Below are 13,397 nucleotides of genomic sequence, written 5' to 3'. Positions count from 1 at the left end.
TTTGGATCACTTGAGTAGCTCTGGTATTCCACCTCACTGTCTGAGTGACAAGCCTTGTCTCTTTCAGTTGCTTTTGCCTTGTTTTCCTTGTCTGTTGAGATCGTCGTTGTTTAATTCCTAACAGCTACAACAAATCACCCCTATCCTCTTTGACCAAGTTGTACGTCGCGGATATCTTGTCATACAGCTGTGGAGATTCCTTAAATCAGACCATCGCCGAAGACATGTGTACTCTTGCAACGACGTCGCTAAGTTGCTAATGTCGTGCCTATGACAATTTGGCTTTCATCTCATGTTCCTAGTCTAACCTCTGAGATGATTCCTGTAGGGTTGCTTTTCACAGCCTTGCCTCCTGAATAAGCCAGTGTTTCTTGTCCTCTATTGTCTCTCACATCCTATCAAGTTTGTTTTGATTCTGTTTGCTAAGGTACATCCTTCTTTGTTCCGTTTGCCTGAATTTTGGGTTTTTTGGGCTGTGTGACCTAAGTCTTTTGATGTTTCATCCAGAAATCACTTGTTTTGGGTTGCTTGTCCTTCCAAGATTTTGAACTACATCCATAACCATCCTATTGACTTGTTTGGAGCTATTCCCTTACTGCTTGTCGATTCTTTCTGATTGGTCTGTAGTGATTGGTCATCAAACCAGTTTGATGTGTTGATTTGATTTCTGTTCACTATTGAAACATAGATTACATTTGTTTTGATCAGTCAGGCTTGCATTTGCTTGTTTGTTATTAAATCCAAAAAATCAAAAACATTGCACTCATATAGTATGTGAAAGTGAAAGCATTTTGCATTAGTAGATTCTTCATGATTAGGAATTGAAAAGCGAAATTTGCATCTTTCATTTTTCGTCATAATGTTTGTGAGATAAGCGAGATTGATGCATCGTGTTTCCTAGTGATTGGATTGCTTGCATGCACTGTTGTTCTTGCATTTTCTTGTTATTGTTTTCGTTCACTTGGAAATGAACTCCTTACCCTCATTTAGGTAGTTTTTCATCAAAAGGAATGGTTTGTTACTCATTGTAGTTGCATCCTAGGAATTGTTGAAATACATTTGGTAGGGCCTTGAAACCAAGACCTAATTCAAGATCAACTGTTAAAATCTATTGAATGAACCTAAAAATGCATTGGAACCTAATGCACACATATCTAGAGGTCTAGGCTAGAGATGTGTTCCGACGTCGTTAAACCTAGTTGCTATTGTTTTCACTAAGGTTGGGTGATTCCTCCTTCTGTGATTCAATAGGTACTAGTACGGATTTGTGCTCCCTGTACCGTCGAGTATATATTGCGAGACCCCACTAGGTTATCATCCTATTATCCATAGGAAGACGATTATGCTGCCTTACGAATCACAACGCACCGAACACAGCGTTCGGGAAGATTGACTGTCGTATGGAAAGTACTTGGTCATTTCTCTTTCATTTGATCACCAAGGTGTATATGCAGTTTTGAGGTTTGTCTGGTAAACCTCTTGTCTAGTTCTCAAGAGCAGTCACTTTCGTTCCTTTTCAACTCTTTAAAAGTAAAAGGATCATCTGAGCACTTGTCCTTTCATGCTCATTAAACTTCGAAAGTGATAGAGTCACCTTTCCATCCTTTTCTCGACTCTTAAAAAATGAAAAGGCCAAGTTTTGTTTCAATGTCATAAAATTAACTGCCCACGAAATATTCCTGGTTATAGTTAGAGTTCCTTTCAAGGTCGATCCCAATGGCAACATTCCCAGAGTCTCCCAGTCAAGGTCTCCCCCCATATGGGAATCCTGGTCCTTTTCCTTCTTTTGGAAATGTTGGTGCTCCATATATGGCAACGTTGTCCTTGCCTGGGTTAACCATCGGTTTACTCGTTTGGTTGTTTTCAACCTCGGTGGTCCCAAGCGTCATGACTCTTGTTCCGTCGTCTCCTTTGTTTGAATCATGACACGATGATTCTAGGGTTGAGCCTTTGCCTTCTTCCCCTATTTCATCATCCTCCTCTCCTCCTTCGCCTGGTGAAAGTTCCAAATCCAGTAACCAAGAGGCTAATAGGAAGAAGAGGAAGACAAAGAAGAAGAAGTTATATAAGTGGGAGGCCACCCGTGCAACTATTGCTCCGAATGTACCTCCAGTCGAAAAACCTTCTAAACCTCCACGGAAGGTTAAATTTCCTTGTAAGTTGTGTAAGGGTGACCATTTTCTTCGTGATTGTCCTGGTATTCCTAGGATCCTAGAGTATGGTCTCAAGACCTGACTCATCCATCCTCATCACTCTCTGAAGCTCATGTCGATGTTACACCCTCGACTGGCAGTGGTAAGAAGAAAGGGAAGATTAGATTCCCTTGTAAGTTATGTGAAGGTGAACATCTCCTTCACCTTTGTCCGCTCATGGATAAAGCTTCCGCCGTTTTGGAAAATCTTATAGCCCTTCACCCCAACTTCCAGTTGGTTATCAACGGCTTTCTTCTGACCCTCTCTCAGTTGACAAAGAGATTGACTTAGATTCATCTCTTGTCCACCCTGCTCTTCCTGAGCCTGACCGTGTTATGTTTGTTCCCGACCAACCATTGGTCGACGAGAGTGACGATGTGGTTTCACCACCAGTTGTTCACTCTATTCCTGAAGAGCGTAATGATCACACTCCTCATGTTCTTCTCGTTTCGTCAGATTCTTGTGAATCAAAGGATGACCCTCCTATCCCTGCTGCTCTGGAGAGTTCTTCTTCGATTCCTAGAGAGCATGGGGGCAGTCATATGGTACCCCCAACAAGTAGTTCTGTCGTTTCCTTCGGCTGGAGTCACTTGACTGCTTTCCGCCTCCCATCTTATGTGCCTTTCTAGATCACCGTGCACGCCTATAATAAGGCAGTACCTAGCACTTTATTGGATGAGGGTGCATCAGTTAGCCTCATGCCTTCCACTACTTGGCAAGCTTTGGGTTCCCCATATCTTGTGCCTGTCACCCAAAATCTGTTGGCTTTCGACAGAGGAACTAGTCAACCTTTGGGAATCCTTTCGAAGTTCCTGGTTACTTTGGGAGGTAAAACCGTCTATATAGACGTGATGGTCGTCCAAGGTGCATTGGATTTAAATCTTCTCCTTTGTCGCGACTATATTTATGTCATGGGGGCTCTTGTTTCTTCACTTTCTATGTGGTTTGTTTTCTACATGACGGAAGAATCGTGACTATAGATCAATTGTCATTCTTTGGTCACCAGGTACCTCCTATACCACCACCATCCCCTATCGATTCTTGTTTGCCAACAGTACCTTCCCCACCATAGGTCAATTATGTGGCTACCTGTTCCATCTCTACCTCTGTTGTTGATCATACAGATGGTCTCGTACGTCATGTACTGGGGGCATTGGAACCTGATCTATCGTTGGTGCCCAATGACATGTATTCCTCCCAAACCATTGTTCTTTCTTCCTGTGAAGACCTCTTGGGAGTCATGTTCTCGTATAGCCCGTGAACAGGAGTTCCAAGGATAGTTCTTTTCTTGTGTCGACCTTGTTAAAAAATGAAACAAGGGTACTGAGGATAGTTTGTTCCTGTGTCAACCTCATTAAAAAATGAAACAAGGAATCTGGAGTATAGTTCCCGATCTTGTGTTAAGCTCGTCAAAAAATGAATCAAGGAGTTTTTTAGGAAAGTTCTCGCTGTTTTGTCAACCTCGTTTACAAATGAAACAAGAGGCCCGAGGATAGTTCTTTTCTTTTGTCATCCTCGTTAAAAAATGAAACAAGGGTACCAAGGATAGTTTGTTCTTGTGTCAACCTCATTAAAAAATGAAACAAGGAATCTAGAGCATAGTTCACGATCTTGTGTTAAGCTCGTCAAAAAATGAATCAAGGAGTTTTTGAGGAAAGTTCTCGCTCTTTTGTCAACCTCGTTTACAAATGAAACAAGAGGCCTGAGGAGAGTTCTTGATCTCGTGTCAACCTTGTTTACAAATGAAACGAATGTACTGAGGATAGTTCTTTCATTGTGTCAACCTCATTAAAAAATGAAACAACCCCCTTTTCCCAATCGATTCTTCGATTAAGATCTCGTCAAATCCCAGTCGAGTCTTTCCTGGCTTTCGTGATTGAACCTTCATTACATCCACCTCGTTGAATGCAATGAAGCTTGGGGGGCATGTACCTCGATTGGATTATTATGTTGGGGGCATGTGAACCTTGTTCAAGCATAGTTTTTCGTTTCAAGCTTGTGTAAACAATGAAACCGAATCCAAGCATAGTTCTCCACGGTTCAAGCTTGTGTAAAAATGAACCCGTGCATCAATGTACCTTTTGGTTTGGTGTGTCAAGTGATTTCTTGCTTATTGTGTCTTTTGTCTTTTATGCAGATGTTATGTATATTGACTGATGCATTAGTGAATTATGTATTAAACAGACATTTGCGCAAATTATAAATCATAGACAAACGTTCAGACTTAATAAGCAGAAATAGTCAAACATAGATAGATCCATATCATGTGTTGCACACCAAGGCGCTAAAAAAATATGTATATGTCCAACAAAAAAAATGTGTGTTCAAGTTACATCGTGAGACACATGTCTCTCAAAATTTGCAGAAAACAAAACCTAGAAGTCTACTATGGATGACGCTCCCTATAGTAGACTACTACTCAGACCACCCGTCTAAGCAGTCGGTGTACCCTATTCAACACACCCATGGTGTGTCATTGGTACTGTCTGGGGATCTCCTTGAAACCTCTGTAATCTAGGATCCACTCAGTCAAGCCCTCTAGGTTTCGGGCTATCTCCTCCTTAGCATCTCCACCCGGAGGTGGTAGGTCGATCTCTCTGGCAGCCCTCCGGGCAGTAGATCAAGTGAGACCTACAGTTCTCTCAGGTCCAACATCTGCAAAGAATTGAACATAATAATCAGGGCATGTATATTTAAAATCCAAAAACAACAAAAAGTTACAAAAGTTTGTCAGTTAAGCTGAGTATTTTACCTCTCTCATCCCACTGTTCTTCGGGAGGAAGCAGCATGTCTGGGTCGCCTATGAAGTCCATCCCTGCGTATGGCCAATCCTCGACTACGACCTACTGACGGCTTATCCACTTAATAAACTCAGGACCCCATGACACTGGCTGGCCACTGCCTCCTCGCGGAATCATAAGAGCCCACCGAGTAATTTGGGTCTCTCATGGTCATGGCCACCCCACCTGCATGTCCTATAGCTAACGGATCAGTACTCACTCCAACGTGAGCAGTACCAAGATCGATCCATAACCAAACTGTTTTTTCTCACCATTATGGCATTTGGTAAATTGTCTCTTCATGTTAAGAGACACAGCCTCCGCCTAGTCAATCATAGTGGGATTTAGACAGTCCAAGGCTAGCCACAGTTGAGTTTTAGTTGCCTCGTGCTAGGCCTAGGAGCCATCTTCCCTAGTGATAGTGAATAGCAAAACCCGCAATGACAAATCATTCACCGAGGTAATCTGCAGTTTCCCACTGGTGGATGATTTTCGTGCCCCTGGGCACGCTTTTACAATAAGAGTGTCTAGTAAGTCCCCTATAACTTGAGTACCCATCATGCGAGGTCTCTCCCCTCGCCGTGACAATTCGGTCAAAAAATAGATGTTTGTGGCATCAAATTCGATTTCTTGCCCTCGGATGATAAATTTTCCATCCGTTGGATTCCACGCTTGGATAAGGTACTCCAAGAGGTCTAGTTGAGCTCTCAATAGTGGTGTTAAGAAGAATTTCAAGAGCCCACAGTTCCATAGGATATTCTGGTAATGAGGATCGGCTGCCCCCATTTCATCATCATCATCGTGAGTGTGTTCCTGCCAAGAGAAGGCCATTTTGTATCCCTGCATGCACCAAAATCCTTTTATTAAATTCCATTCAACCGTTTTTAGCTCTTAAAACTGTTTAAAAATGAAGTTTTTTTTAATCCCAGTGCTCGTCGCAGCTGTTTTTAAAATAGCTACAACGGGCCGATTTGCACAGTTCAGAAATTTTCGGGTCATCGCAGGAGTACATCACTTTCCTGTGATGATCCCGATTTTTCTCAATGCAAATTTCTCGGTCGTCGCAACCCCGAGGGGAAAACCTGCGATGACCAAGGCGGAATTTTTGTTCAAAAAACCTCTTCAAATGCTGGTCTAAAACATGAAATTGCATTTAAAATTGATGAAAAAACAGAGATAGGGATGAGGTATTTACCTGGAGGAAACATGAGAAGCAATGGACCGTTGAATCTCCCAGAATCGATCATTCAGTTTCATAGGTACGCAAGGTTTAAAGTTTTTTTACCACAATGAAAAACACAAAGTGAATTGTTTTTTACCCTAATGCCTCTTTTATAGCCTTTTTGTTCAAAATTCAAGGTTTTCTAGGGTTTTGAATTAGGGTTTTTGAGCGTTAGTCATGTATTTTTGTGAAACAGGTCTTATGCTTGCGTTTTTTGTTTGTGTGTAGTGACAGGTGTTCTAAGCATTGGTGATGATCGACGCTGAATTATATACTCAAGCAGTACCAAAAACCCTTTCCGAATCAACTTTAAGCTCTTTTCTGACTCTCGAAATATGAAAAGATTGTCGAGCCCTTGTTGTTTCGAGTTCGTTAATGGTTACGAAATTTCATGTCCCCAGCAAGTTTTTTACTTTTTCAGGCTGGAGGCACTATTTACGAAAAGTACTCCTTGACAATGGTCAAGCAGTTCTCTCAAGTATTGTTTTCTACCTTTTCAGTCTTGAGAGACACAAACTTATGAAAAGGGCCCATCTGGAGTTTTCTTGTCTATGTCTTTTTCAAACTCTCTAAACATGAAAAAGACTCCGAGTTTTACCTATGTTGGACTTGTTAAAACCTGATGACATTGGACTCGTAGCCATGATGATACCCGAGATTCTCCTCCCTAGGGATCGTTAAAATTTCACTAGGTTGGATTTGTCCGAAGGAAAAACTTATATTGCAAGCATATGCTATCCCCTTCAAGCTTGTGTTTCAAAAATAATTGGGGTACTCGCCAGCAATGGTGGGGAAAATTTGGAAATATTATGTTGATTACCTATGGCAGCTTGTCGCTCTTGAACATCAACACCTTTGTTGCTTCTCACTGGGTTTGGGACATCCTCACTTCATCATTGGCCTTCCGGGGTTTGGGTTCTTCATTTTGCCTCATTCCATTCGATCCCTGTTGTCTCCGTATGACCTTCGATCCCTTGGTACCAAAATGCTACCACATTCCGGAGTTGTGTCACCGATATGTTCAAGAGCTTAATCCTTCTGCAGTTTGCACCCTTACATCCTCCTCTAATTCTCTGTTTCATCCATCTACATCTTGTTCCTTTGTCTCGCATCATTGATGTGGGAAACATTATGGCCCTCCTGTGACGGATCACTTCCTGTCGACATCGACTCATTATCCAGGAAGTTGATCTAGAGACTCCTTTCAGGTACCTTAGAGCTTGCATGCCCTAATGGCAAGTTGTTCGCATTCAACGACAGACTTACATCATTGGTCTTCGATCAGGTGATTCCATAAGTGTTCGACTCCAAATCATTCTTCACACTTTGTGGATTGTACTAGCAGTACCTTGAGAACCATTGACATTACTGGTGGTCTCTCTCGTGCTTGTTAACGGTTCACATCATTGGCTGGTAATCAAGTGATTTTCTAGTATGCTCGACTTCAACACATTTATTCGCATATTAGAAATTGTACTATGATCGGGTTGGATTCAAGACCCCATACTCAAATTATATAAGTTCAGGTTGCGTGGATTGGTTTATGATTGCATACATGACTCTTTGATTGGATGGCTGCGACCATACCTGAGTCTTTCTGGATGGTTGTGACCATACCTATGTTTTCATATGGTATTTTCGACTGGATGGTTGCGTCCATACCACAGACCAATTCTATTTGTCTTTTGGATGGTTGCACCCATACCTCGACTACATGTATTTCTTTCACTATCAGAGATATCAGTTGTACTTGCATCTGTAGGTTCTCCGTGATGGTGTTCCGGTTCAGTTATGGTTTCGTAAAGCATTTCACCCCTCCCACTCTCTCGGCCTTCATGCTTTAGGGGGCATCTGTTACACAGTATTTTGTCATCGATCCCGCATCCCCTGATCTCGGGTAGAGTCGGTCACTGAATGGCATCTATTTTGTGTCATACATCAAAATATGTGTCCACATCTTCCACATCACTCAAGAAGATCAACCATTCTCATTAATCCTGAAGTTGACCCCTTTTTACTTATGTTTCAAGATCGTCACAGGACATCAATATCACGTTTGCGATGATGGACCAAAGTAAACCAGAACCTCGCGACACCATCGCAAGAGTACATATGTTCTCTGTGACGAATAGATTTTAGGGGTCGTCACAAGTCATCTGTATCCTGCTTGCGACGATAAATTTGAATATATTGTTGCCTCACGACGACCCAGATATGGCGAATTAGTTCAAATAGAATGCTTCTGGGTGGTTCTAGAACTGGTTGTTGGGTCAAGGAAGTTCACCTTTCCTCATTTGAAATGGTGGTTCCACCTTTTGAGTAACCTCCCATGAAGATAAACTTCCTCCCCCTCATTTATGAGTCTCCTCCTCTTATAAAAGTATCCTCCATTGTTATGATCAGCGAGTTTTTTGGTATTGAGCAAATTAGCTAGTTTTGGTGTGAGATTGATAGTTTGCAGTGTGAATTGCTGATAGTCTAGCAATTGGTTGTGGATTGCCTTAGCCTTATATTAGTGCTTTTGGGTGAGAGAGAGAGTCATCATCCTTTTTGGGAGACCTTTTGAGAGTGAATTCTTGTGGAGACATACTGACTGGACCCTTCGAGGAAGCTTGCGACGTCAAGGCATGGTTGTAAGCTTTACTTTTGCTCATATTTAATACAATCAATGGTTATTTCCTATATCATGTATGAAATATATTTGATAGCTTATGGTTCCTTGACTTTGTAAGTAAATAGTTCATTGTTGTTCTCTATTATGTGTTTTGTTGTTCTCTTGTGTTGTTTCAGGTGAATCACTCATCAAGGAGAAGAAAACGATAGCTGGAGCAGTGTAACGAAGACTGCATCAAACACCAGAATAAGGTAGGCTCTTTCAACAATGACTATTTAAGGAATTAGTTGTTGTATTTTTCTTGTTGTGACTAGACCCACTGTAGGGCTAGATGGGTTGCCTCTGTCTGCAGAGGGAACTTTACCTACATCACAAACAACACTCATTCGAGTTGGCACAATGAGAACTGCATACGAAGGAAAAATATCATCTTGTTTATTATCTAATAAATGAAAACCCCATCTAATTTCATCTTGATGGATATTTGATTACTAATTACAACCGTCAACATCAAAGTAAATCTTTCACTTTTTAAGATTTTTTCTTCTTTAACTCATTAGTTTCCTTGCGCTTTGTGTTGGATTTATGATGCATTTTTCCCTTCATATCTTTTACTTTGGATGTTTGAGTTTCAACTTTCATTGTTTCATAGCCCATTATACCTAAACTAGCATTTTCTTCTAAATGTGAAAAGCAACGGCGAAGCAGTGCCACTTGATCATGTGACGAAGCAGTTCACTGTTACCGAGAAAAAAAACACGAGATAGATTCCTAAGAAAATATGAGTGGAAGCAATGATCAATCAACACTCAAGAAAGAAGTCGTGCAGAAATTGTGATGGACAAGCAAGGTCTAAGAAAGAATGTCAAGTCTTATGAAAATTTTGATCTACAAGCAGTGTCTAAGAAATAATATATGCTCGAAATTGTGATGTGCAAGCAAAGTCGAAAAGAGGAGTGTGGAACAAGTAGCCAAAACATGGGAGTGACCTGCTTCATATAATTCTAGCTGAAGTTTCAATGAAATGACTTTCTATCACAGTATCTTGGAAAACATTGTTGGGACAGGGTCCCCTGGGTCAATTTTGTTAAAATATTGTAAGTCTCTTCATTTTGAGGAGTGCAGCACGAGTAACACAGGTAAAATAGGAGTCAAGGTGTTTTAGGAAGGTCAAAACCCCTTATATTTTGTTATTATTTTGATATCCGCCCATGGTTTGTGGACCATGGCATTGTAATAGAAAAAATTATATAAAAGGGTGTCATAGTGAGTCTAAGGCAATCAATTAGATAAGTAATGCATGGATTAAATAACTTTGAGTCTTTAATTGTAGATATTTTTGTGTTTGGGGTGAAGGGGAAGGCTCTTGCATCTGAGTGTGCGGAGACCTTGGTAAGTCCACAGTTAAGTGCGCGGACCCCTGCAGTTGTGTGCGTAGGGTCTAGAAAGTTGTATAGGGAAGATCTGAAGTAATAAAAGATATTTGAAGCAATTATGTGTCTATTTTTATGCACTTACGTATTTTTTGTACTTACACACAATTGAATGATATTTATCTGTATTTTATCTTAATTACTCCGCAAAGATCCAGATCAACTGTTAGATGTTATTTTATGCATGATTACATGATTACGTGAAGCTTATAACTCTCTTTAACTGAAAATCATTTGAGTTTCATGAATAAGGGTTTGCAAAGGTTAGAGCCGAACTAAAACTGCATAAAACACCTTAAACCACATTACATAGCCTTTTGGATGTAGAAACCTGGTTCTAGCATCCCCCAATACTGCCTCGGGTGAGACTGTAGCTTGTGCTACGTGGGTTGTTTCCGAAAGGGCCGATAGTGTAGGGTTTTTTTGGTTAGCATAGCTAACTCTGAACCTAGGTCCAAGCCCCCTCAAGCCAACAAATGGTTCCATTGCTAGGACCGGGATCTATCTGAGGGATGTGTGATGTGGCATAAGTGGATACCGACTAAGAAGGAAATCGAGAAGTGGATAGATCGAAAGTTACATGAGTTTGCAGACCAGGAGAATAGGAAGCCACGCTTATCAAAAGAAAAGTGGTTACAAAGGTATCATTACATAGAAGTACACAAAGTCTTCTTTTCATCGTTCCCCTGTGAGTTATACGAGTGGTTGTCCAAATTAGCAAATAGTGAACCTACTTGTAAGTGTGACGATCCTATTGTGTGGACTCCATAATTAGTCAAACGTCTTAAAAAATCTAGTTATAAGGTTGCGAGGGATGTTTATTACCGAATTGATAGTATCTTGGGTGGTTTCATCACTGAATTTTCAATAGATACATTTGTGTCCTATAGCGAAGCTGAATGACGATTCTTCAAAGGTTCGAGAGGTAAGTACCTGAAATTGCTAAAAACCTGGATTAAAATGCTTTTGTGTGAAAAGAGGGTTATGCCTTTACCTTAATGTTGAAGGGGGTCCAACTGTATCTACGCGAAGTGGAAAGCGATTCAAAGTAGATCAAGACAAATTTGTCAAAAGTGAATACATTCCCTTATTGGGAGAGTCTAAAAGTGAAGAAGAATGAAGTAGCCCTAGTACGCCTAGAGGTGCAGCGCAAACTATGGATCAAGGTACTTCTAGAATTCAACATCCGACCACTCCACCTCCATCTTTGCCTCCACCTCATACACCTACACCTCCACCTCCACTATTCAATATGGAAAAAGTTGTGTGGAAAGCATAGCATATCAATGATGATGATATGAAGAAAGCGCAACTCGTTACAGCGCTACAGAACAGGGCACTTACCTGGTATATTAGAAAATCGCAACTCGCCCGGTTACTTCATTGGCTAATATGAAGGATGCGCTAAACACGGAATTCATGATGCTGAAGTCAAAAGTTCAGTGTGTGACTCAGATCAAAGACATTAAGCAGAGGGTTAATGAATTTTCATGGGATATAGATCAGTGACTGAAGTGCTTACTAAGTCAAGCTAACCTTCGGATCTCAGATGAGCAACATAGGGACCGGTACATAGTTTCGCTATTACCTCACTTAAGATTATCGTTATCTCAACAGAAGATTGAGTCTTAGGCCGAAGCATTGGAAATCGCGATGAACCTAGAAGCTTCACCGATCCAGGATACGAATGTACGAGTTCAGCAGATCTAGGCGCAACTAACAAGACTACATATGGAGTTGCAGGATTTGAAGAAGGGAAAGGAGGTTAAGTCAGAGACACATTTTGAAGTTCGGTGCACCAAATGCAAGGCCGAAGGTCATCGTAAGGATCAATGCCCTGTATTCCAGGATTATATAGCTATGGGAGGTCCTAACCCACTAAAACCAGAGTCTTCCACTAGATCAAGCATTGGTGCAAGTACCTAGTGTAGTATTTTCCAAGTTTCAAGACAACATTCAATCAATAATTGCTCCCTATTACAAAAGTTTATACAGTCTCCAAAGAAAATTTTTTGTAGCTTTTTTAAATAAGTTGGTCATGATGAGAGGAATTGTCGAAGCTATGAACTAATGGTAGACAGAAATTTGTTGTATAGGATTCATATTGAAAACCGCATGTAGAATGACCAAGGCTCACCTACAGCTTGTGGAGGATTTCAAGCACAGGGAAGAGGATGAGGAGGGGGAGCTGGAAGAGGTTGGGGCCAAATTATTTGTTAGAACTGTGGAGAACTAGGCCACTTTGCGCGCGACTGTCAGAATCCAACACACCCTTCATGTCAGTACTATCATCAATTTGATCATGTTATAGAAGATTGCCCAATATTAATAGCGAAGATGCAGGAGAAGAAGACCCAACAGTCGACATATAATATTCAAATGATGAGATCTGAGCCACGCAAAGATAATCCTAGTATTAACATAGTCATGCGAAGTGGTGTAGCCACTGGTGAAGACAAGGTTGAAGGCAAATAGCTAGAATCAAAGTCATGGTTCTGAAAAGCTGGTGAAAATAATGTTGGGTTTGATTTACATAAAGAAAAAGAGGCAAGAAATTATTTTACAAGTCCATGTGCTTCTACATCTCAGAACCCAACGCTGATAGCCTCACAAAACGAGAAACCTGAAGATGCTACTGCAACCCAAGATTCAGGTCCCACTGTGTTGAAATCGTTTCTGCAGACCTATATGAACTTACTACGAGATCATAAGGCAGTGGAGGGACTACAAGAACTGATAGATAATTGTGCCAACAAGGATAAGTCGTTACTAGGACAACGCATAGTCAATAAGGTAAACCAAAGCAAGAAAAGAACCGCTAGGGAGATGAGGCTGACTGCGCAGATCGGCGATTTCAAAATGGGTCAAGTAATCCTAGACTTGGGCTTCGATGCTAATGTATTTCCGAAGCAAACTTAGGAACGTATCGGAAAGCCTAAGTTACAATGGTCGCCAATTCAGTTGTGCATGGCGAATCAGCAGAAGATAATTCCAATGGGGCGCCTGCATGGAGTAACTGTAGATATTGAAGGTGCAAGAGCATTGGTTAATTTTGAAGTTACTGAGATCGTCGATCATAGTAATCCCTACCCAATGTTGCTAAGGATTGATCGGGATTTTGGCATGAAGGAAATCATCAACTTAAAGAAGCGAAGC

Source organism: Pinus tabuliformis, chromosome 7 (genome assembly GCF_031772625.1).
Source record: "Pinus tabuliformis cultivar Carrire ecotype Pingquan chromosome 7, CPIR1, whole genome shotgun sequence".
NCBI classification, from domain to species: Eukaryota; Viridiplantae; Streptophyta; class Pinopsida; order Pinales; family Pinaceae; genus Pinus; species Pinus tabuliformis.
This window is presented reverse-complemented; position numbering follows the sequence as displayed.